Source organism: Sinohyriopsis cumingii, chromosome 15 (genome assembly GCF_028554795.1).
Source record: "Sinohyriopsis cumingii isolate HCF-2022 chromosome 15, ASM2855479v2, whole genome shotgun sequence".
In the NCBI taxonomy this organism is placed as follows: domain Eukaryota; kingdom Metazoa; phylum Mollusca; class Bivalvia; order Unionida; family Unionidae; genus Sinohyriopsis; species Sinohyriopsis cumingii.
Genome location: NC_142975.1, coordinates 77,718,547 through 77,746,117, shown reverse-complemented (window position 1 = coordinate 77,746,117; position 27,571 = coordinate 77,718,547). Strand labels below are relative to the sequence as shown.

The following is a 27,571-nucleotide window of genomic DNA, read 5'->3' as shown; positions in this document are numbered from 1 at the left end:
AATATTAATTTTTAGAAATTCTTTGATGAGGAAGTTAGACACTTGTAAGGCAAAATGAAGTATAAGACCCGAGTTAATCGCATGTTTTCCATTAACGGAACTGGGCGTCAAGTCTGTTGTAGCACGAATGTCGAAATTATCAAATACACCTTTGCCTTACGTTACGTCATTCGTAACGTCATGGGGTATCATTATAAGTGTTACATATAAAAGTCATGATATGGGAATATTCACCTAAAAAAACAATAGTCACGTGATAAATCTTTCTTTACAACGAAAAAATGTATTGTGTAAACAATACTTTGTGTGTTCTTTCCAATGGTGTAACGAATATTCTAACATAAAAATGGCGAACTGCAGTGTTGGACGAATTGTATGACCAACTGATTTCTCGCGGCATAGATGCCCCGATGTGTTGTTCCTCTTACGTTTTTCTGTGCAGTACACAAAACAAATCACTCTGCGTTTCGTATCGCGTATGTATTGGCTGAAAACTTTAATAATGTTACTTTCTCTAGTCGCACATAAGATAAATTTTCCGAGTACAAGAATAGGATGTGTTCAGGGTCTGGCTTTAACAACCATTTCGGGATTTGGCAAAAGTTGGTACCAGAAAGAAAGATTTATATTCTTTATATCAGAAAACAGTCTGCATTTCCACAGCTAAACCGATCGTACATCATCTTTTTCTTTAAAAAAAAATTTAAATGTCTTTTATTTTCTTGTAAGTAAAAGGGAGAAACAATCCATTTGAGGGACACAGGAGCCTCGTTTCTGAAAACAAATTATGACCTAAGGGTTTGGATTTTCTTATCCCACACCAATGCACATAAGTAGTGAATAGGGGCACCCTAGCGACAATGGGAATTAGCATTAAAAACACCCCTGGGTCAATCTAGCGACAATGGAAATTTAACATGGAGAAAAATCGTGGGTCAATCTAGCGACAATGGAAATTTAACATGGAGAAAAATCGTGGGTCAATCTACCGACAAGGGGAATTTAACATGGCAATAAATCGTGGGTCACTCTACGGACAAGGGGAATTTAACATGGGATTTTTTTAAAAATTTTTTTAAAAAAGGGTAGGCAATTGAAAGGCTATCTCTTTTCGAGAAATATGGCTGGCCCTGAAAAGGGCCTTTGGGTTTATGTTAATATGCTCTTAACATAAAGGGCATCTGCAACATCTTCTTCTTCTTCTTAGGCTTCGTCGAATGGTAGGTCCATAAACTAAAACTCTTTTCAGGCATCCTTGCCTCTCCACGTAAATTCTACGTATCCATAGGCTCGTGTCGGTCCTGTTGACAACGGTCCACTTGGATCGGACATACATGAGCATGTCCGTCCTGAACATCATCGTTGACACAAGGGTTGAAGATTCAACGTCTGTCCACATGTTGAGGCTCTTAGAATAGGTGAATCAATGCAGTGAACGGCGCTTATTTATAGGGGCGGAAAGGATTGAAACGGATTGAGTTCATTTACCAATCCGAACACGCGTTACAGAATTCAGTCAGCTCGCATCCAATCCGAAGAGAGCAGTCTGTGACGTCACGTAGTCAATATAGATTCGCTAGCGCTTGTGTGCAGTCAATCTATGCGACAGTGATTCAACATGACGGAAACTCAGAAAACGATCCAGTGGGGTGCACCAGCAGGGGAGACTGCCCAAGGGAACCCGGACTTACTTTCAGAAGAGGTGAATTGGGATTTTGTGGATTTTCTCTCCTCGCAAGAATTTGTTCCGGAACCTTCGTTACTTTCTTCATTACCGCAAGTGGAGAATTTTAGACAGAGACAGAAAGAAGAATTGGAGAAATTTATACAACGACAAAAGGAAGCGGAACAGACTTTTCTCCTACAGCAACAAGAAGAAGAGGTAAGAAAAAAACAACAGCAACAACAGCAAGAAGAAGTAGCAGCAAAGAAACAAGAGGGTGAAAATCAAACGGTCACGGTACTGTTGGACATTTTAGCGGAGTTAAGAAGTCTGAAACAAATGTATCAGACTTCTTTATCACGACCGAAGAGAATACGACCTTCCCGAGCCAAACATGTCAACCCTGTGACTAAGCCTACCGTACCACCCTTAGTGATTTCAACTCAATCATTATCATCATTACGCAGTCCAGAAGTAGGCCTTGGCCGTGGCAAAGGCTTAAGGCAGTTAAAATTGATTGCTTAAACTCACCCCTGCACCATAAAGAAAAAGGCCCTTTTCAGGGCCACCCACATTTCTCGAAAAGAAATACAATTTCAATTTGCCAATAACTCAAAAAAAGTACGTGTCTGTGTATGAGTGCGTGAGTGTAGCTTCTTATTTTAAAATCAAAACTCAAAGACTCTTACCTTATATCATTCATTTATTCTTTTCTCCATTTTTTACAATCCAATTCACAATTCACAACACAACACTTTAATAAAAAGTTCATTGATTTCTTCTGTCTCCTTGTTTAGTCTCTCTGTTTTTTGAATTTCTTCACCGTCACACTCTTTTCCTCTTCTTCTTCCTCCTCGCTTTCTTCCCTTCTTCTTTTTTTCTCCTGTTTCTTTTTCTTCACCTGTCTTCTTTCTTCCTCAGAAGAATCCCTCTCTTCCTCAGAAGAATCCCTCTCTTCTTCTGAAGAATCCCTCTTTTCTTCTGACTCCTCTTGTTTCTTTTTTGGGCAATCTGGAGACCAATGTCCTTTTTCTTGACAATGATAACAGGTATCTTGACTTTTGTCTCTTCTAACCCCTTTTTTTCTTTTTTGACGGTCTGGACACTCTGAAGACCAATGCCCTTTCTTCTGACAGATATAGCAAGTATCTTGACTTTTATCTCGAAAGGAAGGAGAGTAGTCCGTAGGCTGGTCTGAAGAGAATTTTCTAATGACCCCTCGCAAAGCTCTGACGAAACGTTCCATCTGGTCAGTCTCTTCCATCGTTGTGCTCGGCTCGAGAGTGAAATGAATAGTGAAAGGACAAGACACACACCCTTTTATATACGCTGGTCTGCTATGACTATAAAGTAGTTTATGGTGTTTGAACTTAAGTCATTTGACTTTTTGCTTTCAAGATGAAACGATCCCATTCATTCGAGAAGAAAGAAGAAGAAAGTAAGAGGCAGAAACGTGATCTATCGCCTCGTACCAGGGCTGAGATCTTGGCACAAATTCATGCCAGTGATTTTGAAGAGGACATGAGTGAACCAGAATCCGAACCCTCTAAACCAAGTTCACCACCCTTAGTCAACCCTGAAAAGTACTATTCCATTCGAGAGACGGAAAAGCGCTCCTCTAGAAAATTTAGAACCACGGCTTACAAATACACGGTGAAGTTTAAAGATTTCAAGGCTGAAGTGCCGTTAGAGAAAGCAGAAGTGTTCATCACCGAGGTGTGGGATTCTTTGCTTACTGCACTCAAGCGACAATGTCAACCCAAAGAAGACGATCGCTTGAGACTTTCCATACAACACGACGGTTTGAAATCCCCTGTTTGGATCGAGTTTAGCACCCCTGCAGAATTGACTGCTTCCAAAGTCATGGACAAGATTCAACACGTACAACAATCTAATGATCAGTTTGACATCACCGATGGTAAAGCCACACTGGACATGACCCACGTCTCTCCTCCTCAAGGGACAGGACGCAAAAAGATGTTATTGGTGGACGACCTTCGCAACACCAAAACGAGTCTCGTCCGAATTAACAACCCTCATGACCAGATGTGTTTAGCTCGTGCCATCGTGGTGGGACGAACCTATGCCAACAAGAACGACACGGTAGAATGGAAAAGAACCTGGAAAACTATTCAACGATCCGATCGAGCCAAACAACGAAATGAAGCAGAACTCCTGTTACAACAAGCCGGACTGTCCAAAGACACACCCTGTGGCATTCCTGAGATGCAAAAATTGCAAGATACCCTAGCTCCACGATACACCTTGAAAGTGCACCCTCAAGAAGTGCGCGGACCTCTGTTGTTTCGAGGCCAAGATTTTAAGGATGGAAAATACATTCATGTCTATTATCACGATGAACATTTCGATACCATTACCAGTATCACTGGATTCCTGGGATATGTTTATTATTGTGAGAAATGTGACCATGGTTATAATAATCGAGAGCAACACAAGCATTGTGGATCGAAATGCTCAGGATGTTTGGCCTCTTCACCCTGTCTGAGCGAAGAACCAGTGCCTTGTTCAACTTGTCTGCGCACGTTTGTCAGCCCTACCTGTTACCAACAACATTTGAAGACGCAAGGTTCACAGAAGAAATGCGCTTGTCAACTGCTGAGATTGTGCCCTACGTGTGAACAAGTCATATGTACCAATGCTGCCAAGGCACACGTATGTCGAGGAAAGAAAAAATGTCACATTTGTCACCACATCGTGGACTTGGAACACCAATGTTACGTGCAAAAATACCAACCCCCACCAGAGAAAGAGGACGGTCACAAGAAGAAAGGCAATTTCATCTTTTTCGATTTCGAATGCATGCAAGAGACCGGCATTCACATTCCTAATTTCTGCGTGGCTCATCGAGCGTGCGAGAAGTGCATTCAAGAACCTATCTTCAGTCATTGCCCTCACTGCAGCAAGATTCCCGGAGGGCGTGAAAAAATCTTTCGGGGACCTAACACGTTAGCCGATTTTGCCCAATGGGTCTTAGACCCCGTCGACAAGACGTGGAGCCAAGAGGACATCGAACGTTACGGAGATTGTCATCGTCATGCCACGGTGATGGCTCACAATTTCTCCGGATACGATGGACAGTTTCTTCTCAGATACTATACGGAACAAGGCACCGAACGTCCTAAAGTCACTTTGAACGGAGCCAAAATCATTTTCATGCAAGTGGGACAAGTGCAGTTTAAAGATTCGATGAGTTACTTGGCCATGCCTTTGAGTCGAATGCCTAAAACGTTTGGAATGACAGAAATGGCTAAAGGGTACTTTCCACACTTTTTCAATACGGAAGCCAATCAACATGCCGTTCTACCCCATTTACCAGAGGTTCACTATTACGACCCCGACAACATGCGTACCGAACAACGAGAAGCTTTCTACGCTTGGTACCAGATTCACGCCTCGGACCCTTTCGACTTTCAGGAAGAAATGCTAAAGTATTGTCGTTCCGACGTGGACATTTTACGGCGTTGCTGTGGAAAATTTCGAGAACTGTTCATGGAACACGGAGGGGTCGATCCTTTGAAAGAAGCTTGCACCATTGCCAAAGCGTGTTCCTTAGTGTACCGCCAACGATTCATGCCTGAAAACACCGTGGCTGTCATCAGTCCTCAAACGACCCACTATGTCAAGCGTCAATACTCGGTCAAAGCCCTACGTTGGTTACATTACTTGTGCGACAAGGAAGACAAATGGATTCAGCATGCCCGCAACGGAGGAGGCGAAAAGACCATCGGAACGTATTCGGTCGATGGTTGGGACTTAGAAAACCCCAAGATCGTGTACGAGTTTAACGGTTGCTTATTTCACGGATGTCCCGTCTGTTACCCTGACCGTGGCACTAAAAATCAGTTTTTGCAACGAACCATGGAAGACTTGTACCAGGACACTTGTCAGCGACGTCTAAAGTTAGAACAGCAAGGATACCAAGTGGTGGAAATGTGGGAACACGAGTACGATCACCGTTTGAAAACCGATCCCGAGTTTAAACGCCTCGTGGAAAGTTACCAGTTCATGGACCCGCTGAACCCGAGGGATAGTTTGTACGGAGGAAGGACCAATGCCACCTGTTTGCTGTACCAAGCCGACGAAAAGAAAGGAGAAGAAATCAAATACTTGGACGTGTGTTCGCTGTATCCCTACGTGTGCAAATATTGTCGCTTTCCTGTAGGGCACCCACAATTGTTCACGGAACACATCGACCTGAAAAACATTCGACAATACGAAGGCTTGATCAAGTGCAAAGTTTTGCCTCCCACGAACCTATACCATCCCGTCTTACCTCACCATTGTCAAGGCAAACTGATGTTTCCATTGTGCCGTACTTGTGCCGAAACGTGCAACCAAGACCAACCTTGTCAGCACACCCAGGAAGAACGGGCCTTGACGGGAACCTGGGTCAGCGTAGAATTGTTCAAAGCTCTGGACATGGGATACCAACTGTTAGAAGTGTACGAAATTTGCCACTTTCCCAAGACACAACAATACCACAAGGGTGACCCTACTCAGAAAGGCATTTTCGCCGACTACGTGGATGCCTTTTTGAAACTGAAGCAAGAAGCCAGCGGCTATCCTTCCTGGTGTCACACTCCCGAAGACCAAATACAATTCAAAGAGAAATACTACGAACAAGAAGGCATCTCTTTAGACCACATCGAGAAAAACGAAGGCAGGCGATCGTTTGCCAAAGTGATGTTAAATTGCTTGTGGGGTAAAATGGCACAACGACCGTGTTTACCCAAGACGGAATATTTGACAGAACCTTCCCGCTACTTCCAGATGATTCACGACAAAACCAAATACATGAAACACGTGGACGTCGTTCGAGAGAATTTGATCTTGGTTAATTACGAAGAAGATCTGGACTTTGTGCAAGACGACCCTTTTGGAAATGTCATCATTGCGGCTTACGTGACAGCTCATGCTCGCTTAAAATTGTACGAAGCTTTAGAACTGTTAGGGGAACGCGTCCTGTACTTTGACACGGACAGCTGCATTTACATCCATCACCCGATTCAACATCACCCTAACATCGAAGGAGACCGTTTAGGAGCCTGGACAGACGAGCATCCCGACGACAAGATTCTAAGTTTCGTCAGTGGCGGTCCCAAAAATTACGGCTACGAATACCGGGACAAACAAGGAGAAGTGCACACGACGTGCAAAGTGAAAGGACTGACTCTGAATTATCGTACCAGTCGAGTGGTCAACTTTGGGGTATTGAAAGAAGCCTTGCAATCGGGAGAGGATGGAAACTTTAAAGTGACCACCTATCAACCGAACAAGATTGTACGTTTACCCACTCACCACATCGTCAGTCGACCCTTGGAAAAAGTCTATCAAATTGTATACCAGAAGCGAGTGCGACTTCCCAATCATTTCACCTTACCGTATGGACACGTTGGTATAAAACATTGGTTGTAAGAGGATAGTTACGAGAAAGATGACTTCGCCACAGCAAGAATCGAGTGAGAAACCCGATGAGAACTCCAAGTTCAAACCCTACCATTTTCCAGTCTTCTTACCTGACTATTGTGATTGTGCCCGTCGATTGGACACGTTTCAGAAATGGCCTACGGATAGGGAAGGATTACCTTCTTCGCATGTTTTAGCTAGAACAGGATTTGTCTACTTGGGACCTGAGTCAGGATTGGGATACGAGGTACAGTGTTTCGCTTGCGGACTGAAGTTACGAATGGATCTATGTATCTATAAAGATTCAGCTATTCTGGAACATACTCGATGGTCTCCGCACTGCCCTTACCTTTCTATGGCCTTTCCACCCATCACACTACGGTACAATGTTGACGGTACCTTAGAGACGGTACCTTCCGAAACAGGACATAAAAAACGTAAAAAAGGAAAGATGTACAAGCTGGAGACTGCATTGCGACTAGTATAAAAAAGGGGCTATGGTCAAGATCGATAGTTCATTGTGACTACCAAGACCGAGCGAACAAGATGAATACTTTGAAAGAGACATCGTTCCAGTTTGGGGATTGTAAAAAAGCTGTATCTTTCTCTAGTGTGACTAATACTGGATGGATAAGACCCAGACATTGCGACGGAAAATGTCCGGAAGGAAACTGCGATTGTCCATGTGGTTACCATTGTAATTGCGTAACGGAGTTTGCAGACGAGTGCGATTGTGAGCCTTGCGATGGGACCGATGCTGTACGTTGTGACCTGAGCGATGCCGTAAAGCATCATGGGAACTTTAGTGCCCCTACCCCTATCATGGAAAGTGATGCTGTGCGTGTCAAACCTGTGGGGTGCGAAAGCGATGCTGCTCGTCCTCTTGGACATTTTACTGGGTTTCGTTTTAAAGGGGAATGTTCACCTTCACGTCTACCCCCCTACGGATGTCATCCAGCCCTGAGCAAACTCCTGTTCATGTCACCCAACCCTCATCGAAACGAACCTGTGAAAGACGAATATTCGTTTCCTGTGCGTTTGTCGGAATACTGCGACTTTGAAAATCGTCTTCAATCGTTCAAAGGAAAATGGCCAAAGTATCTGGGAGGACCGACCCCCGAAGAATTAGCCAGAGCCGGATTTTTCTACTTGGGCGAAGGAGATAAAGTCAAGTGCTTCAGTTGCGGTGTGTCACTTCACCACTGGGAACCGCAAGATTCGGCCTACGTTGAACATGCTCGATGGTCACCGAATTGTCATTACTTACCCTTAGTGGGACCGAGACATTGAAGTAACTTCTTACCATAATAATTTGTTCATGGATACTTTACAAGAGAACATTCGTGCTTTGCCTGTGGAGTTGAGAGAACACATTTACCGAGAGCTGGTCAAAATACAAGTGAAACGTAAAGAACAATTGCATCCGTTACGTCACCGGTGTTTGAACCACTGGTACCTGAAGGCTATACAAGGATTGATTCAATTGAAAGTGTTCCATCGGACAGACATTGATCAACGATCCTCTAGTTTTAAAAAGGATTGGTTTGGTATGGACGATTGTAGTTACATCATTGTAAACGTACTGCATCGAATTCCAGAGGAAGAGTTAACGAATTACCAACATCTTGAACACAATGTCAACTTGGTGAAAGAGGAAACTTCTGAACGAATTGTAATGTGTAGATTAGTGACTCAACGATTTAAATTCGACACTGAAGTGAAACCATGTTTGTGCAAAGAGTACATTTCTTGTGTCAGACCAAAGAGGATTTAGTATGACCTATTCATGGATACTTTGCTAGAGAACATTCGTGCTTTGCCTGTGGAGTTGAGAGAACGCATTTACCGAGAACTGATCAAAATACAAGTGAAACGCAAACTCAAAGTGATTCATCCGTTTTTAAATTATGCTCTGTTCCAAAGTACAAGAAGACTGATTATGAGTGGATATTACATTAGGCACAAAGTTAAACGAGGCTATTGGCTACCACCCAGCGATTCCAAAAACAGTGTATATACTTATGGATACTTTACAAGAGTACATTTTGGGCTTGCCTGAGGAGTTGAGAGAAAGGATTTATCGAGAGTTGGTGAAAATACAAGTGAAACGTAAAGAACAATTGCATCCGTTACGTCACCAGATCTTTAACCACTGGTACCTGAATGGTATAAGAGGACTGATTCGTCAGAAATTTTTTCACTGGTCAGACCTTGTTGAATACTTTCAGTATATGAATGATGATGATGGGCTAGACGTTCGTAATTTTGGTTACTTGGAGATTCACTTACTGCAACGTATTGAGGAAGACGAGTTAAAGGATTACCAACATTTGTTACATGGAATCTGCTTAGAAAAAGACGAAACATCTAGACAAACTCTGGCGTTTCAGTTACAGTATGTAACATTTAAATTCCCTACTGGAGAACGAACGTGTTTGGTTAGAAATTACCTTTATTGCTTCCGAAACAAAGACACTATAAAATCAAGTTGCCATGCCACGGATTATGTCACATATCATTCAACAGATTCCGTGGAAGGAACTCAATGACCATATTCAAACCGTGGATCATTACCATCAATTATTACAAGAACTATATCCATTCAATTTGGGACGACAAGTGGTGTGTGTCTTAGTGACTTGTTTTCTGGGATTTCGTTTACCAGCCGATTCCTTGTGGACTCTTTACGATCAGTACTTACCACCTCCATGGCCTTAAATGGTCACGAAAAACTCCTTTTGCTCAAAGCCTTGCGTTTTCATCTGGATACTTCTCGACCTCAACAGGAAAAAAAGATTCGTCAACTTTTAGCTACCCAAGACGTGTATGACGATGTGTGTGTAGCTTGTGACTTACATCCCCATTGGACAGATGTTCGTGATTGGAAAAAGGGGGGTTTTGAGGCTTGGACCCAAGAAGTGGCCCAGTATGCACAAGAGTTGTTCAAGGAAAAAAGTTACTTTTCAACCCGTGTTAGTGACGGTGCCAGAAGAACCCGTCACCGAGAACAACCACTCGTTTCAGGACAGGACTGTCATGGACATGCCTGAAAGGTCATTCCGGGAGGACACTTGTGTGACAATACCTCATGTAGAGACTGTAAGAACATTACACACTGTCCCTAGGACATCTTGGTTAACCAAAACATGTTGTACAGACACTTGTTTATATTCCACTTTGATCGCTTTGCTGTGTTTTATATTCCTGTACATCACTATTTGGGTTGTATGTATTTTTGTCTTTCGTGTTCATATTTGAAGCATTCAATAAACGTGTTCTGAAAAAGTATATAAACTCTTGTCTTGTTTGTTTTTTCGTGTCACAAGTGACATTTCTCATACCATGGCTACCTCTGCTGTCTCTGCTCCCTCTTCCTCTACTGTCAAAGTCATCGACGAACACTTAGATCGTGCCAGTTGGGAGGCTTTGTATCTTCGCCATCCTTTTAACATGCTCATTGCTGGACCTAGCGGTTCAGGCAAAACCGAATTCGTCAAACGTTTGATCGAACATAAACATCATTTGATCGATCGGCCCCCTCAACGGATCGTGTGGTGTTACAAAGAGTGGCAATCGGCGTACAACCTCTTGCGAGAAAGTCAAGGCGATTCCATCGTGTTTGTGGAAGGCATTCCTAAAGAAGACGATGGCATCGTCTCTGACTCCCGTCTAACCCATTTGGTCATTTTCGACGACATGTTAGGAGAAGACGAAGAAGAAATTAAATTGTGGTTCACGCGCAAAGGGCATCACCGTAATGCCAGTGTCGTTTACATCACCCAAAATTTGTTTCAACAAAGTAAAGCCCATCGCACCATCAGTCTCAATGCGCATTACGTGGTCTTGTTTAAAAGCCCTCGAGATAAATCGCAAGTGCAAGTCTTAGCCAAACAGTTAGGAACGCCTTGGCTGACTCAGGCGTACGATGATGCCACTCAAACTCCACACGCCTATTTACTCGTCGATTTGAAACCTACGACCCCCGAGGATTTGCGATTTCGTACCCACTTGTTTCACCACTGGTGCCAAGACGGAGGGCCTGTCCTGTACACGTCTCCGTCCTCGACTTCATTTCACTCCACCCATGAAAAAAATCTATAAAAACCTCAGACCCTTTTTCGTCTGTCTCACACAGTGTGAACATGACGTCCCTTCAGTCGCATCTTCCCGTCAAATTGATTCGTGCCTTGTATGGCATCAGCCGAGAAAAAGATCCACAAACACGAGCCCGTGTCTTAGAAGCTAGTCTCAAAGAAGTCTTACGATGGTTCACGGTGACGGCACGTCAATTACTCCAAGGAATCATTCAGATTCCTCATCAAACCAAACGCTTTTTCGATCGAAACAAAGTCGCTTTGGTCCAACTGGCCGATCCCCGCATCGACACTCAAACCAAAAAACAAATCATTTTGAAACCTGGAGGGAGCGGTACTCTAGGAGGGGTCATCATTCGCTCACTCTTAAGATGGGATCCTAATGCCCCCAAAGTTATCCCCAAGACAAAAGTCCAACGAAGCCCCAAGAAGAAAAAGAAAAAGACCAAGTCCCCAAGAAGAATAACTTCTCCAGTGGCAGGACCCTCCTCTTACCAGACACCACCACCATCACCCCGGAAAAAGAAAAGAAGCCCCCAGAAAAAGAAACAGAGAAAAAGTCCCCAGAAAAAGAAAAGTCCACAGAAGAAGAAAACTAGTCGCAAGAGAGGCACTTCGGCCAGGACGCAACCTTACACTCGCAAGCCACGACCTGCCACAGCGTCTCCGGCAGCCTCACGTTTGTCCACTTCTCCGTTGATGTCACCAGGAACTGAAGAGTACTTGGAGACGTTGATTACACCAAGAACTTCTCCGTTGATGACCCCCAAAAGAACTTCCCCAGTGGCAGGACCCTCCAATTTAGCGGCAGTGGCTGCTGCTCACAAAGTACCTTCTCCCAAAATCAAAGTCCATGAAAGATCAGGCATGTTACAAAGTTTACTGGATTTGTCCAAGCAAGAACTGGCTCGATTTAGTCCGTTACGTACCCCTGCACGACGTGTCATGCCTGTCCTCAAACTGATAAAACGTAAAGACAATCAGTGGCGACGAGTTCCAGTATAAAAAGACCTGTGACCAAGTCGGGGGTATCAGTGAACTTGTAAAAGATGTCACCTCCAAGAAGCCACAAAAGAAAGAGACAAAGGCAGACGCGTCATCCGACAAAGCGCTTAGCCAAGCATCGACGTTACCCTAAAAAAAGACACAGTTGTTCCAAGAAAAAGAGGCGTCAACAAAGGGGAGGATTCCTTGGCGATTTTCGGAAAAACATTGTCACCTTTATGACAAAGCGATAGTCCCAGAAAAAAAGATAAAAGGGTGTGCGTTAAGTCATCGACGTTAGTGTCTGTTCGGTGAATGTCCCGGAACCCACAAGCAAAAATGTCACCCTCCAGAAAACCCCAAGGAAAAAAAAGGAAAGGACTGCCACCACGTTTAGCTAAACATGGGGACCTGTTATCTGTCCTGTCCAAAGCTTCTCCACCCCTACGAAAAAAACTCATTCAAACGGCTTCCAAAGAGGTCATCGATACCGTGTGCGAATGTTGTTTGAACGTTTTGAAAGGCACGATCCCTTTGTCCAAACACCAGAAACAATGCTTAGGCAAACATCGTCACGTTCTTCGAAAAATGGTTCAAAAGAAAATTCCCATTCGTCAAAAAAAGAAGATGTTGGTCCAACGTGGAGGCATTTTACCTCTCTTGTTAGGCCCCATACTAAAAGGAGTCTTGGGAACCATGTTGGGAGGACTGATGGGAGCAAGATAAAAAGGCCTTCGGAAGTCCCAAGATCTCAGAATTCATCCCTGACAACCCCATGGAAGGACGAAAACTAGCTTTAGTGCCTTACAAACGATGGATGGAATACCATCGGTGGCAAGAACAACGCACCCCGCATTTACCTCCCAATCCCAATTTGAGCGAGATGTCCCAGTTACAACACGAATTGCAATCCTTGATGGATCGCCAAGATTTGTCCGAAACAGAAAAATCGCAAAAGTATGGTCAACTCTTGCAACGACTGCAACTCTTTCACCAGAAAGCTTTAGACGAAACAGCTTTACCCACTCTAAAAGATTTTAAGACCTTGATGAAAAGTCCAGCACCATCATTACCACCACCACCACCACCACTACCATCCCCAAGGGTTACCAGAGATGCTACCCCACAAAGACCTGAGGAAGAAGAGATGCGCGAAGTGTTTCAAACACCGTCAGCAGCTCCCATTTCGAGTAAGATTGCAGGATCCTTGTTGACCCCGTCCCCCACACCCCAACGAGAAGAAATGAAAGCTTGGGTTAAAAAGATGATGTCCACGCCTTCTTCGACAGAAGTGAAAAAGAAAGAAGGGAAACCAGAAGTGAAAAAAGAAAAGAAAACCAAAGTCATTCCATTGCCACCTCCACCTCCACCTTCGACTTCTACTCCCGTAGCCCATCGGACACGTAAATCCGTTTCCAAACCACCCTTTCGTCCCACCCAAAGTAGCATCACCGAAGAGTGGGTGACTTATTAACACACAAAATAAAAAATGGAAAAAGTCTTAGCCAGCATTTACTACGATCCCTCGCATCCTGCAGGTTACGCAGGAGTTCAAAAATTGTATCGTGCTGCCAAAACGCGGCTGAAAAGTCTCCGTTTACCTCAAGTACAACGATGGTTACAAGAACAAGCTACCTACACTTTACACAAACCCATTCGACGCAAGTTTGCCAGAAGTCGCACCCGAGTGGAAGGCATCGATCATCAATGGCAAGCCGATTTAGCCGATGTCTCTCACTTGGCCAGCTACAATCGTGGTTACAAATATTTGTTTTGTGTCATCGACGTCTTTTCCAAATTTGCCTGGGTCGTACCCTTGACTTCCAAATCCAGCAGTGAGTTAGTGCGAGCCCTGCAACGAGTGCTGAAACAAAGCGGTCGTCACCCTCTTCGATGGCAAACGGACAAAGGCACCGAATTTCTGAACCAAGCTTTCCAAAAAGAATTAAAGAAACGTGACATTCATTTTTTTACCACCGAGAATCCCGAAACCAAAGCCAGCATCGTGGAACGTTTTCAACGCACTTTGAAAGAACGCATGTGGAAATATTTTACGCATCACCACACTCTGAAGTACATCGACATCTTACCACACCTGGTGCAAGCGTACAACCAATCTTACCATCGAAGCATCGGACGTGCCCCGCAAGACGTGACTCCCGACAACGAAGTGCTGGTGTTCGAGCGCCTGTTCGGTACGTCCCCGACGAGGGCTGTCCCCAAGAAAAGTGGAGAGTTGACCGTGGGAGATTGGGTGCGCATTGGCAAAACCAAACGCACTTTCGACAAAGGTTACTTACCTAACTGGACGACCGAACTGTTTCGCGTCACTGGACGAGTACATGGCCGTCATCCTACCGTCTATAAATTGGAAGACATGAACGGAGAAGTACTCAAAGGAACGTTTTATTTGCCCGAGTTACAACGTGTCACCAAAAAAGAAGACGACGTGTACGACATCGAAAGCATTCTCGAACGCAGAACCCGTAAAGTGGGCAAACGACGTGTCAAAGAAGTCAAAGTACGTTGGAAAGGATATCCACCCAGTTTCGATTCTTGGATCGACGCTTCGCAAGTCATCGACTATAAAAAGAAGAAGTGACCATCATGCCCTTTCACACAGCAGACGCAGCTACGTCGACCAGTCCTTCTTCCCCTAGTTCTTCTGTGCAAGATTTACAAAAACAACCCTTGTGGGTGTGGTGTGGAGAACGTGTGCCTAAAACGCAAATCGTCTTTTTCTGCCAAATCTTCGTGGTGTATTGTGTCATCGGGGCAGCCATCGCCAATTTGAGTTTGCAACAAGGAGACAAACAATTGTGGACCATTTTATTGAGCAGTTGCATCGGTTACCTGCTTCCCAATCCCTCCCTGAAATTCTCCTCGAACGGGAACGTTGTGTCCAGTGCCAGTGCCAGTCACCACTCCAACAACCACAACCAGAACCCCATTTTGGGCGGAGACACACCTCTGACATCCACTAATATTCCCTCGGACAGCCACAGAACTCTGGAATTATGAGTCACCAAAACCAATTTTACTTAACCTTACCCAGTGACAGTTCCATGGAGGTGTTTCCCCACAACACGTTGTGCTGTTACACGGCCAAATTACCTCAGGCCATCCCCTTAGATCACGAAGCCCATTGGGAAGTGGCTTTAGTGGAAATCATTCACCCGACCCAAGTCCTCAATGTCATTCCCAATCAAAATTTTTTTAATGTGGAAGTTCATGACGAGTCATTGCAACAGGAGTTGAATAAGAAAGTCACGTATGACAATAAAATCTATAATGAGAAAACTCAAAAATGGACCTACCACTTTTTAATTCCCCCAGGTTATTATTTCAGTGGTCAACATTTGGTCAACGTCATAGCTGCCAAGTTTAATGGCGTGTTTGGGAAAGCTTTGGAGCATGCCAAAATAAGTGTCACCATGGAGTACCACAAAGTAGCTCGTCGCTTCTCGATGAGATTTGAGCGGAGTAAAATCATGTCCATTTTATTTTGTCCTGAATTGTTTGACATGTTGGGTGGAGACATGAACCTGAGAATGAGCATACTCAAGAACAACGAATTACCCATCGTTTACGACAACGAGTCTTTTAGCAAGTTATTTCGTACCCCAGTAGAACTGAACCAAGGACTGAATTTGATGTTCGTGTACTCCGATGTGGTGGAATACAACGTGGTGGGACACACCTCCGTGCCGTTACTGCGTGTCATTCCTTTCAAAGTGGATTCTGCCGCAAACGCTGACGAGGAAGGTGGAAACACTTACCACGTTCACCGCGAATTTGTCCATCCTCATTATTTGCCGGTCAGCAAGTCGTATTTGGACACGGTCAACATTACTATAAAAGGAGATTTGGGACAAAATATTCCATTCACCAAAGGAAAAGTCACGGTGAAACTCCATTTTCGAAAACGGTTCTCTCACGATTCGTAAGCAAGTCATGTATCCAGTGTACCAAGGGGTTGCACGACAGCGAGGACACGGTTTAGGAGACATGTTAAAATCGGCCTTTCGTTCGGTGGCTCCGGTGTTGAAACCGATGGTGACACGCGGATTGCACGCCTTGAAAGATGCGGCACTGACGCAAGGCAAAGAATTTCTCCAAAATGTCATCATCGACAAACAAAACCCTAAAGAAGCCTTCATGAGGGCAGGCAAAAATGTCCTGCTGCAAACGGGCAAAGACATTTTAGGCCGACGAGACACACCTATAAATGCCCTGCACGCTACCGAGTCAGGCATTCAGCAAGGACAAGGCAGAAAGAGACGACGAAGAAAACACCCTTTCACCAGACTTCAAGCTAGAAAAGCCAAGAAAAGAAGAACCGTTCGAGACTTAGACGTTTTCGATTATTGAGACACAGAAAAAAATGATGCACCGAGAGTCATGTGCTTGTTCCAAGACGGAACTGGATATGTTTGCCATGCCCCCCACCATGATGACGATGCAAGAATCCCAGTGGGTGGAATTTCATCCCGTCTCCTCTTTGACGGATTCCGCTCCCATCGAGTTCGAAATCAAAGGACAACCCGAAGATTACATCGATCTGAATAGCAGTTACCTGTATTTGAAAGTCAAAGTGATCAAAACTGACAACACCAATCCTGGAGCCAATGATAGGGTAGCGCCCGTCAACAATTTCATGCATTCCTTGTTCAGCGAAGTGGACTTGTACTTGAATAACAAACTGGTCAGCAGCAGCATGGATACTTACCCATATCGTGCCTACTTGGAAAATCTCTTGACGTACGGAAAAGAAGCCAAGAATACTCATCTGGATGCTTGCGTGGTATGGAAACCTGACACGGCAGGTGCAGGCACGTTTAGCGACACAGCCCTGACAGAAGATGACAATCCTCACAATGTGGGGTTTAACACACGTAGAACTAAAATTTTGCAAGGACGTAGTTTAGAACTGATGGATCGTTTGCATTTGGACATGTGGTTACAAGAAAAGTATTTACTGAACGGAGTTGATATTCGCCTGAGACTGAATCGTAGCACTGCCGCTTTCCATTTGATGGCCCATGCCAACGAATACAAAACTGTTATCCAAGAAGCCAGACTTTACGTACGCCGTGTGGAAGTGTTACCTAAAGTGGGAAACGACATCAGTCAGACGTTGAGCAGAACGAATGCCAAGTATCCCATACGAAGAGTGGAAGTGAAAACGTTCACCATTCCTGTTGGACAGCGATCCATGATCGAAGATCATCTGTTCCAAGGACAGTTACCCAAGCGTTTGATCGTTGGTATCGTCAGGAATTCAGCTTTCAATGGACTTCATAACGAAAATCCTTTTGAGTTTAGACACTCTAGCGTGTCCAAAATCGAAGTCAGTCGTGACGGCAAGACCTTGTGTACACGACCCTTTGAGCCTAACTTTGCCCAGAACAATTACTTGAGATCGTACTTGTCCCTGTACGAAGCCACCGGACAGTTAGGAACCAATACCAGTCACGGTATTACGTACGAAGATTATGCAGGAGGCTATGCTTTGTGGGCCTTTGATTTCACTCCAGACCAAGGCAGCGACGAGGGACATTTCCACCCTATAAAATCTGGCCAGATTCGTGTGGAAATTCAGTTTGCAAATCGAGACCCTGCTGATCCAACGTTGAACGTGATCCTGTATGCAGAATTTGACAATACGATAGAAATCAACAGTTTGAGAGAAGTCATTCTAGATTACTAGAAGCCATGGAAGACTGTTCTCCCTCTTTACCTAGTGAAGAAACTTTGGACATGAAATGTGAGGAGACCGTGGAAGGAGAATCCCAAGACAAAGACGAAGAAATTGTCATGATGAAGTCGAGATGGCCAGAACAAGAAGCCCATTTAGTCTCCTGTTTTGCCAAACACTTGGTCGACAAAATGACGGAATTGATCAAGAAAAATTGTTATGGATGTCAAAACGATCATCCCAGTCAAATTCAACACGATAAATGCCTGATGTTGAGTCAAGAAGAAAAATTGGACGAGTATCTGGACGAAGCTTGGAGTCTCATCTCAAACAAAGACGTGTTGCACCAGTGGTATAAAGACTTGCGTGAACATTCTTGTCCACCATTAACCACTCAAGAGATCCATCGTATCGAAGCTCTCCTGAATCAGAGTGAGGAAACAGAACGAATAACCGTTTATTCGTCAGACATTTTCAAGCAAAAAGTCAGGATCGAATTGACGACTTATTATTACCTGTGAAGAAGAAAAAAACACAAATCAATGGATACCTGGGAACTTTATTACCTTTTGAACCATAGTTCGTATACGGCTTCTTGGAATCCTGTCGTCTGTGCTAAAGATGAACTCCCTCATCGCAAACCTAAAGACCATCAAGCTTACGTGATCAACACGGACGAAAGTCATCTCCCAGGAACCCACTGGGTAGCCGTCTACTTTCCTCAAGAAGGATGTGTGGAATATTTCGATTCGTACGGATTGCCCCCTTTGGAAGACGATATCATCGACTTTATGAGAAGAAATGCTCAAACCACCCGATTCAATAACGTGAAATTACAAGGCACAGATTCCTTGGTGTGTGGACAGTACTGTGTGTATTTTCTGCATCATCGCAGCCTGGGCTATTCCTTAGAACATTTAGTGACTCATTTCGATCCTCGTTCTTCTGCTAGAAATGATGTGAAAGTAGATCGATGGTTTTGTGACCATTATGCTTATCTTTTGTCTCAAGCTAGGAAACGTAGTGTCCATCAATGGCCTAATGATTTCCAACAGTGGAAATCACAATTTCATTCACAACGTTGTCAGCCTTGTTCAAAGTAGTTAGTATTTGAAGAAAAAAATGTTTCTGATTTGAAAAAAATTGTTTGATGTTATAGTGTTGGATTATTGTTAAAAATGTTAGAAATGTTGTTGTTTAGTGTTAAGTGATTTTTGAATAAAAAATGTTGTGTTTTGAAAAAAATGCCTTTGTGGTTTGTTTAGCTATAAGAATATTGGATTGATGCTCTTTCATTTCTTACTATCCCTCTCATGAACGTTGCGGCTCGAAAACCGTGTGGGGGATGTTTTCCTTCACGTCCGCGCTTTCACTTTAAGAACCGGGTTGTTCCCAGTCTAGCCATCCATTGTCGACTCATCCTCCTAAGAAGATGTGCTCCAAACTAGCTAAGCTCAACGAAGCCTACGTGAATCTGCATAGGGTCAGACACAGTTTGATACCGAAGCCAGAAGAAATAGAGAATGTGAGAATGTTAAAAATCACTGAAGACCTGATAGAAGAGCTCTTCAGAGAAGAAATGAACAAGGAGAAAGAAGAATGGACAGAGAAGTACAGACTTCAGAGACAGCAGCAACAGCAACAACAGCAACAGCAGCAACCTGAAGCTGACAGAGGCTTTGTCGATTGTCGTATCGACACCAAAGAATTCTTCTTCTCTTTCCGAAGAAGCAGACCTATTGCCAGAAAGTCTATCCTCAGAGGACATCGCATTCTTAGAAACTAAAAAAGAATGCCATAGCAAAACAAAAAACAGCCCTTTTCAGGGCTAGCCAATACTCTAGAAAAGAAATAACGATCGATTTGCCAATGTATGTAGGTAGAGTAGTGTGAAAATAAACACTAACTCTAGCTTTTAAAAATGTGAGCGTATGAGTTTGTGTGATTGTGATTGTAAGTGATAAAGTAGGTTGGTGTGGATAGTAGATTAAAATGATGTTAGTTTGTTTTCTTGGGCTGCTTGAGGTGTATATTTGGGGTTAGATTGGATTGCTTTGAGTATGTGGATAGTCTATTGAAGTGATGGGTAGCATAAAAAAGTGAGCGAGTGTTTCTTTTAGGTCCGCGCGTTGTTGTTGTTTTTGGTCATGATCTAGGTAAGATGAATTTTATGTTTTTAGGGGGATGTTTTCCTTCACGTACGCGCTTTCACTATAAATTGAAACTCGTTCGGCAGTCGAGCTACCCTTGTTGATTGATCAACGCCAAAAATGAACACGAGACTTGAGAAACTGTTGGAGCTTCATGTGCATCTGGAATATGCCAGGCGCATATTAAATGAACTGGCCGCGGAAGCCATTGTCGAGGAGGGAAGGATAAGAGAGGAGGAAAGAAGAAACAAAGAAGAAGAAAGAAGATATAAAGAGGAAAGAAGAAACAAAGAAGAGGAGGAGGAAAAGGAGAGAAGAAATTTCAAAATCCCAGAGAGTGAAAATTGGGATTCTGAAGCAACATATCCTGCCTCTGCTCTCTCCCCTCAAAAGGTAAAAAGTAACTGGGGGATAAGATGTGTATGTGGCGCCAGGCCTGGAAGGTGCCACCATTAACCAGGTGCCCATGAGGTTCCAAACAAAACAGCCCTTTTCAGGGCTACCCAATACTCTAGAAAAGAAATAACTATTAATTTGCCAATGTATGTAGGTAGAGTAGTGTGAAAATAAACACTAACTCTTTATTAATAGTGGAAGTGTATGTGTTTGTGTGTTTGTAAGAGCTCAGGTATATTGGTGTGAATAGTAGATTATGGGTTTCTTAGCAAATGTGGAGAGTATAGTTAGGGTTATATTATATGAAATGAGAAAAGTGGGATGTTTTCCTTCACGTACGCGCGATGTTCGGTCATCATCTAGGTAAGATCCATTTTATGTTTTAGGGGATGTTTTCCTTCACGTTCGCGCTTTTCGTATAAGAACCCACAGTATTCGTCGTTCAAACCATTCTGCAAAGAATACAAAGAAGATGGCGTCAAACCAAATGGACAAATTACAAACCTTGCAAGACGTTTTAGACAACTTAGGAATAATGGAACAGATGCTATTAAGACTGGTTGAAGACCATTATTCCTATAGTCCCCATCGTGTAAAGATGGAAATTAACAATTTAAGGAAAGCAAAGGACAAGATTAGTGGTGTAATGAAAGAGATCAAGGAGGAGAAGGAGGATGAAGAGGAAAAGATAAGAATAAGAACATGGAACGAAAAAATTGAAAAAGAAGAGGAAAATGAGAAGAGGAAGAAAGAAGAAGAGGAAGAAGAGAAGAAAGAAGAGAAGGAGAAAAAAAAGAAGAGAAAGAGTGTTGGAGATAAAATAAGAAGTTGGTGGAGGAAAAGAAGAAATTAGAAGCAGAAGAAGAAGAAGAAGAAAACCCAAAGGCCCTTTTCAGGGCCAGCCATATTTCTCGAAAAGAGATAGCCTTTCAATTGCCTACCCTTTTTTAAAAAAATTTTTAAAAAAATCCCATGTTAAATTCCCCTTGTCCGTAGAGTGACCCACGATTTATTGCCATGTTAAATTCCCCTTGTCGGTAGATTGACCCACGATTTTTCTCCATGTTAAATTTCCATTGTCGCTAGATTGACCCACGATTTTTCTCCATGTTAAATTTCCATTGTCGCTAGATTGACCCAGGGGTGTTTTTAATGCTAATTCCCATTGTCGCTAGGGTGCCCCTATTCACTACTCACATAATGGATTCACTTAAGCTATCAGCCATTGTCCACATCTCAGCATTTGCAGTGGGATATAACGCAGTATGTCTTGTAAGGGTTAGATTGAAGGTAAGCAGTGTTTACAAAGGATTATTCAATATGCCAGCAAGAATAGAATTGCAAAAATCGATTTAAAAGACGAATCTTATTTCGATAGTCTGAATCCTAAATCTCTCTCACGCACAGACGCACACACACAACAGAAATAAGCCACATCTATACCTTTAAATCATCCTGTGCGTTTCATACACGTCTAGCATATGCCACGCACGATCGTGGTTAAGAAATAAAACATTACAATACATAAGATACCTCGAGAAGAAGGCCTCGACTCATATATGCAAATCGGTGTTCTCTTCAATATTGCGTTGGGACATCAAGATAACTTCTATATAAAATATTATGTCTCCTACATAATCAGCACTGTACATTCCTAAAATGACCTTCAGTTCTGCTGTCCGGAAGAATTAATATGTGGACAGGCGTTACATAGATAACGTGACCTATTTAAACATTTATTCGTGTACATAGCGCTCCTAACTGCCAAAGGCATAGAGTCAGTTTAGTTTGGTGGTTTATGCATTGCCCAAGGACAACGCCACGGTATTTGGGCTGATTAGATGGTATGAATCTAACTCGCAACCCTCTTGTCACGAACCCAGCGCATTAACCTTTGAGCCACTGCGGCTCCGTAGACTCATATTTGTAGCCATATAATGTACCAGAAGATCAGTGGCAGCGTCGTTCGCTGAGAACCGAAAGTAGAGCGAGCAGCTTAGATCCTGATCAGCCGCTGCATTATGCGATGACACGTGAAGGTCAATGTTGACCGAAGGTGGATGCACGCTATACTACGAATAATATAGCACATGACGAAAAACACTGATTTAATTTCCCCAACCCCAGAATAGTGTAATGAAATGACTGAACTATATTCGGATGCCTCGGTCGTTATGTCTTTCATTTGCATGATGATATGACGCTTTATGTGACGCCATGGTGTGTTTTTATACGTGTTGCATGGTTAAAATAAATTACATGGGGGTTTATCACATAGTTGGTACACTTCACATATAGTGTGTGCAGCTTAATGTATTTATATGTCAACATGTTACCATATCACTTTATGTGAATCTGATTGGATAACGGCGAGACCAAACACCTAGGATGGTTAAGTGCCTGTATGGATAGGTGTGGAATGCTTCAAACCGAATTTCATCTTTGACGGATCCTAATGATATTAATGTATCCGTGAAAGATTCTGCAATTCTGTCTGGATAGCATTGTTCGTGGGCCAGTTTGTTTATCAAAAATGCCAATTAACGCTAACCATCATAATAACTGGATACGACAAATATGATCCAGATTTTGGTTTATCAGAATCATTCACATTAGCAAAATCAGTTTGACCATTTGTTGTTATATGTATTTTTTCTCCTTCGTTGGTTTACTGTTTTTAGATTTGTGTAAACTGAGTTACTAGGCGAGGTGGCGAAGGTACCACCTGTACGATCTCTTCACCCACGTACCGATTTGTTGTACCATCGGCTTCGTCAACATAGTCTTTGATCATATCACATAACATATCAGAGTCTCTGTTTCCTCCGATTTCACTGACTTCGGCTAGGTTCTTTGTGACTGAACTTCGCAGCTTCAAATCAGTTTCTCGATATCTACGTTGGACGTTTTAAGTTTTTAAGTTTTATTTTTTTAAAAATCACATGCTCTGCAGGGTCGACGTCAAAAACAACCCGGCTGATAAACTCAGACAGGTCATGTTGGGGACTTATTTGCCATGTAAACTGCCACTGAGTAGTAATACTGGACTTAAAGTATGTGTTGAGTGCGAAAAACGACACCACTGACGCATTTCCAGAAGTCATAAATGACAACAAACATACAAACATGAACCTATTGTCATTCAGGGAAGATGTTAACGCAGGCAGCCACAATGCTAATGTTGTTAACAAAACTTGACCAGCAGTGAAGCCAGCGTCATGGCAAATTGCACCGTTGGTGATACCTTTATCGGTTAACATGCCTGTGTTTGGCTCCAAAAATAACATTGCAAATATCTCCCAAAACATAAATATATGGCTGAGAGGAATCGCAAACAAGAAACAATAATTGAGCTTAATTGAGCTCCATGGAGTTGTTGTCGATGCAATTAAAGGGTTTAAATTCGGATTTGTACTTTGTCTAGGGGCGTCACCAGCACCAGATCTCGCAGGCATACCAGGTGGTTGTGGGACCACGAGAGCAGCCTTTGTACGTTGGTGATAGATATACTGATCATGAGCTGCATATTCGTTTGAGTTTTTATACAACATTTTAAACGGGCCAGCCGATCTCGCATAATCATAACTGTATCTGACGAGTCCGATAACCGTCGTGGCAATGTAAACGGTGGCAGGAATTGCTTTCCATTCTAACGATTGGATAAAGTGTGCTGTCTAACAACGTCATGATGCCATTGTTTGCAAATCCAACGTTGGTAGCGGTGGGATAAGGTTATTGTCAAACTGTATATATTTTCTCTCGATTTCCAAGAAGGCCTCAAATGAAAGGAAATACCATGGCGTGTTCTGTACTTTTAATTCTATTTTATATCGCCCGAGGTCTCATGTCTGGTACGAATAATACTGAAAATTTTTGGTGTTGCGATCTACACTTAAAGCGTACCCATATCCCAGGAGGTATCAGACGTGTCTATGATTATTGACGTTGTTCTCGCATATACATTATTAGCTTCATCTGTACCTTTTGCGAGATAGCTGTTATACGCTTCCCATGACCTTGTCTGTAATCACTGAATCATATATACGCTGGTGAGCGGCTTCATTGACAATTTTACTAGCTTGAATTGTCACTACCGATAGGGGTGGAACAACACGCAGAGCCGCAAACACCTTTAGTGCGCCTATGATCATTTCCTGAACAACACTACCAAGGCCATTATCGTAATGTTTTGTATAATCAGGTTTTCTCGCGGACTACACGTACTGGTATCACATGTCTACGTACAACTGCCATTGTATTGAAAAAGCAAACAATTCTCTCGTGTATATTTTTATTGTTAAGGTCTCCTCTTGTAGGTCATAAGCCACAAGTTGAAGACTCATATTTGCCACACTCCACTACGAAAGAGAAGATGCACGGGCTTCGCGGGATTAATCCATATAAATTCACCGGGGGCTACCCATATAATATATTAACCTGCGACGCTTTGGTTGTTAGGGCTAAGGTTTCATACCTACCATTAATGACGCCACAATTAAAATTAATCTAAGTCAAGTTGGTGATCTTGATAATGTCCGACGAAAACTTGTAAGTTGCTACCATCGGATCCTGCAACTAGAATACCTTTTGGGGGAAATATTAATGGATCCAGGCTAACCAGGAACTGTTCTCAATTCCAAGCCACATGTATCATTTCACATTTTAGAAAAAAAAGATTGTGAAAGCAGCAAGGTTTTACAATGGCATCTAAAATGGAAACCTTTATTTCAAATCCTACCCAGGAACTGTTGGACTCCTTGAAAAAGGGTAGATTTGCTCCAGCTTGCCATAAAATATCTTTCCGAAGCGAAGGTTTCTTTAGCGAAGCAAGAAGTAATATATTTAGTGGAAAAGGATGTTTAGGATAAAAGTATTTTGGGTTTGGTTAATGAGTTTCCATCTGGCTCTAACTTAAATGTTATGGAACTAAAATCAAAATAATAAAATGAAATAGAGTTAAGAAATCTTGCGCTTCAGAAAGACGGTTAACAAATTCACTTCAAGAAAGACAATGCAAGAGGAAAGAGAGAGGCAAATGCAGTTGCAGAGAGAAGAGAAAAGCAAAAAAGAAAATGCAGAGAGAAAGAGAAAAGGAAGAAAGAGAATATCAATTTAGATTAAAAGAATTAGAGCTGGTAAGTGAAATGCATGTCCTCACTTTATATACTAATGCAGGTTTTGATGTTACTGAAAATGTTAGGTTAGTACCACCTTTTAAGAAAAAAAGATATAGATAAACATTATCCTCATTTTGAAAAAAAAAATTCTGAAAATATGAAATGGCCAAGAGAGCATTGGACTCTGTTATTACCAAGTGAACTTTTTGGCAAAGCTCGTGATATCTACACTTCTCTGTCAGTACAACAAAGTGCTGATTATGATCTGGTTAAGGAATATATCTTGACGGTACCTGAGGCTTATAGACAAATGTTTAGGAACTATACAAAAGAAACTTCATAAACGCACGTCGAATTTGCAAGAGAAAAAGAGCAATTATTTGATAGGTGTCGCTTGGGTAAGAAAGTTGATCAAGATTACGAAAACCTCAGACAACTCGTATTAGTTGAAGAGTTCGATTATTTCCTCCTTAGTGACGTTAAGACTTACTTTCGTGAACATAAGGTCGAAACTTTGGAAAATGCTGCTCGTACAGCTGACGGGAATCCCTTAGCTCATAAAGTTTCTTATTTCAATAGGTCTCCCACGCAACAGTCGTCTGGGGATAAAAAAAAAAAACTTTTCAGCCTAATGCGAGTGCTTCCAAATCTCAATCTGGTACAGCTCTTAGAAAGTTTCTGAGATGAATGAGCAGAAATCGTTATCTCTTCCCACGTGCACCCATTGAAATGAGGAAAGGGCACGTTATTTCTGATTGCTACAAATTGCAAAAATAAGCAACAGAACCAAGACAAACTTATTCCAAATGCTCTTATTTCTAAGAGGTCATGGTCACGGTCATGTATTGAAAACAATACATTTGTTGTGTCAAACAAATCCCAGACTGATATTGTTATGGAGAATTATGAACCATTCATGTCCAAAGGCTCTATGTCATTCATGAGTGATTCTGCTAATCCTATCCCTATTCAAATTTTAAGGTACACGGGAGCTTCTCAGAGTCCTTATTTACAGGTACTCTGATGTTTTCTGAGAAGTCGTCTTCTGATGGGAATGTTCTAATGCAGGGAGTAGAGTGCGGCTTTGTTAATGTTCCTCTCCACTGTGTAAATTTGTCATCAGACTTAGTGTCAGGACCAGCGACAGTCGTAACAGTGTCATAGTTACCCATCGAGGGTATTCATTTGTTAATAGGCAATGACCTAGCTGGAGATAAGTTTGTGGTTAATCCACTTGTAATTGTCAAGCCTTGTTTGGATCAGAAAGTCGATCGTATTGGGAAAAAATCCCTTATTTATACTCAGCTTATGCAGTTACTAAAGCTATGGTAAAGAAAGATCTTGCGAATGATGTTGATCAAGACATTATTCCTTCAACTGACACAGGTGTTGGTCATGTTTTTGATGAGGTTACTTTTATTCCTCGTTTGGATTAATCAAACTGTATTGATCACTGTGATCCTCGTGTAACTACTTATTCTCTTTATTGTGATCAGGGTGACAAACGACAATCACTTGTCGTCCAGCAGGAAAAAGATCTTGAAATCTATTTGTGTCAAAGGACTATTAGCGAAACTGAAGCAAAAGAAATACATGTTTGTTATTTTGTTAAAAATGGAATCCTTATGAGAAAATGGAGACGACCTCAAGTACCTGTTGATGACGAGTGGTCGGTGAACCATCAAAGTTTTGTTCCAAAGTCGTATAGACAGGAAGTTCTTAGTCTAGTCAATGAAACTCCTTTGGCTGGTCATTTAGGAATCAGTAAGACTTCTCACAAGATCTTGAATCATTTCTATTGGCCAAAATTTAAAAGTGATGTTTGTAAATACTGTAGATCTTGTGTCACTTGTGAAATGGTAGGAAAACCCAATCAGAAGATACGAAGGCTCAACTGTAGCCTATTCGTGCATTTGACGAATGTGACGAAACCATTTATCAGAATAATGATAGACTGTGTCGGTCCCTTACCTAAGACCAAGTCAGGCAACCAGTACTTGTTGACCATAATGTGTTTGTCTGCAAGATTCCCAGAGGCAATT

At 42.5% G+C, this 27,571-nt stretch overlaps 1 protein-coding gene across 1 annotated transcript in view; it reads right to left on the bottom strand.

The window, feature by feature from the left end:
* LOC149782123 (uncharacterized) overlaps nt 1-22,087 on the bottom strand; it is a 42,092-nt gene extending 20,005 nt beyond the window's left edge. Inside the window, exon 1 of the mRNA XM_089933572.1 lies at nt 21,946-22,087. The gene's annotated coding sequence lies outside the window, so the exon portion shown is untranslated. The remainder of the gene's footprint in view (nt 1-21,945) is intronic.
* Nucleotides 22,088-27,571: the final 5,484 nt, after the last annotated feature.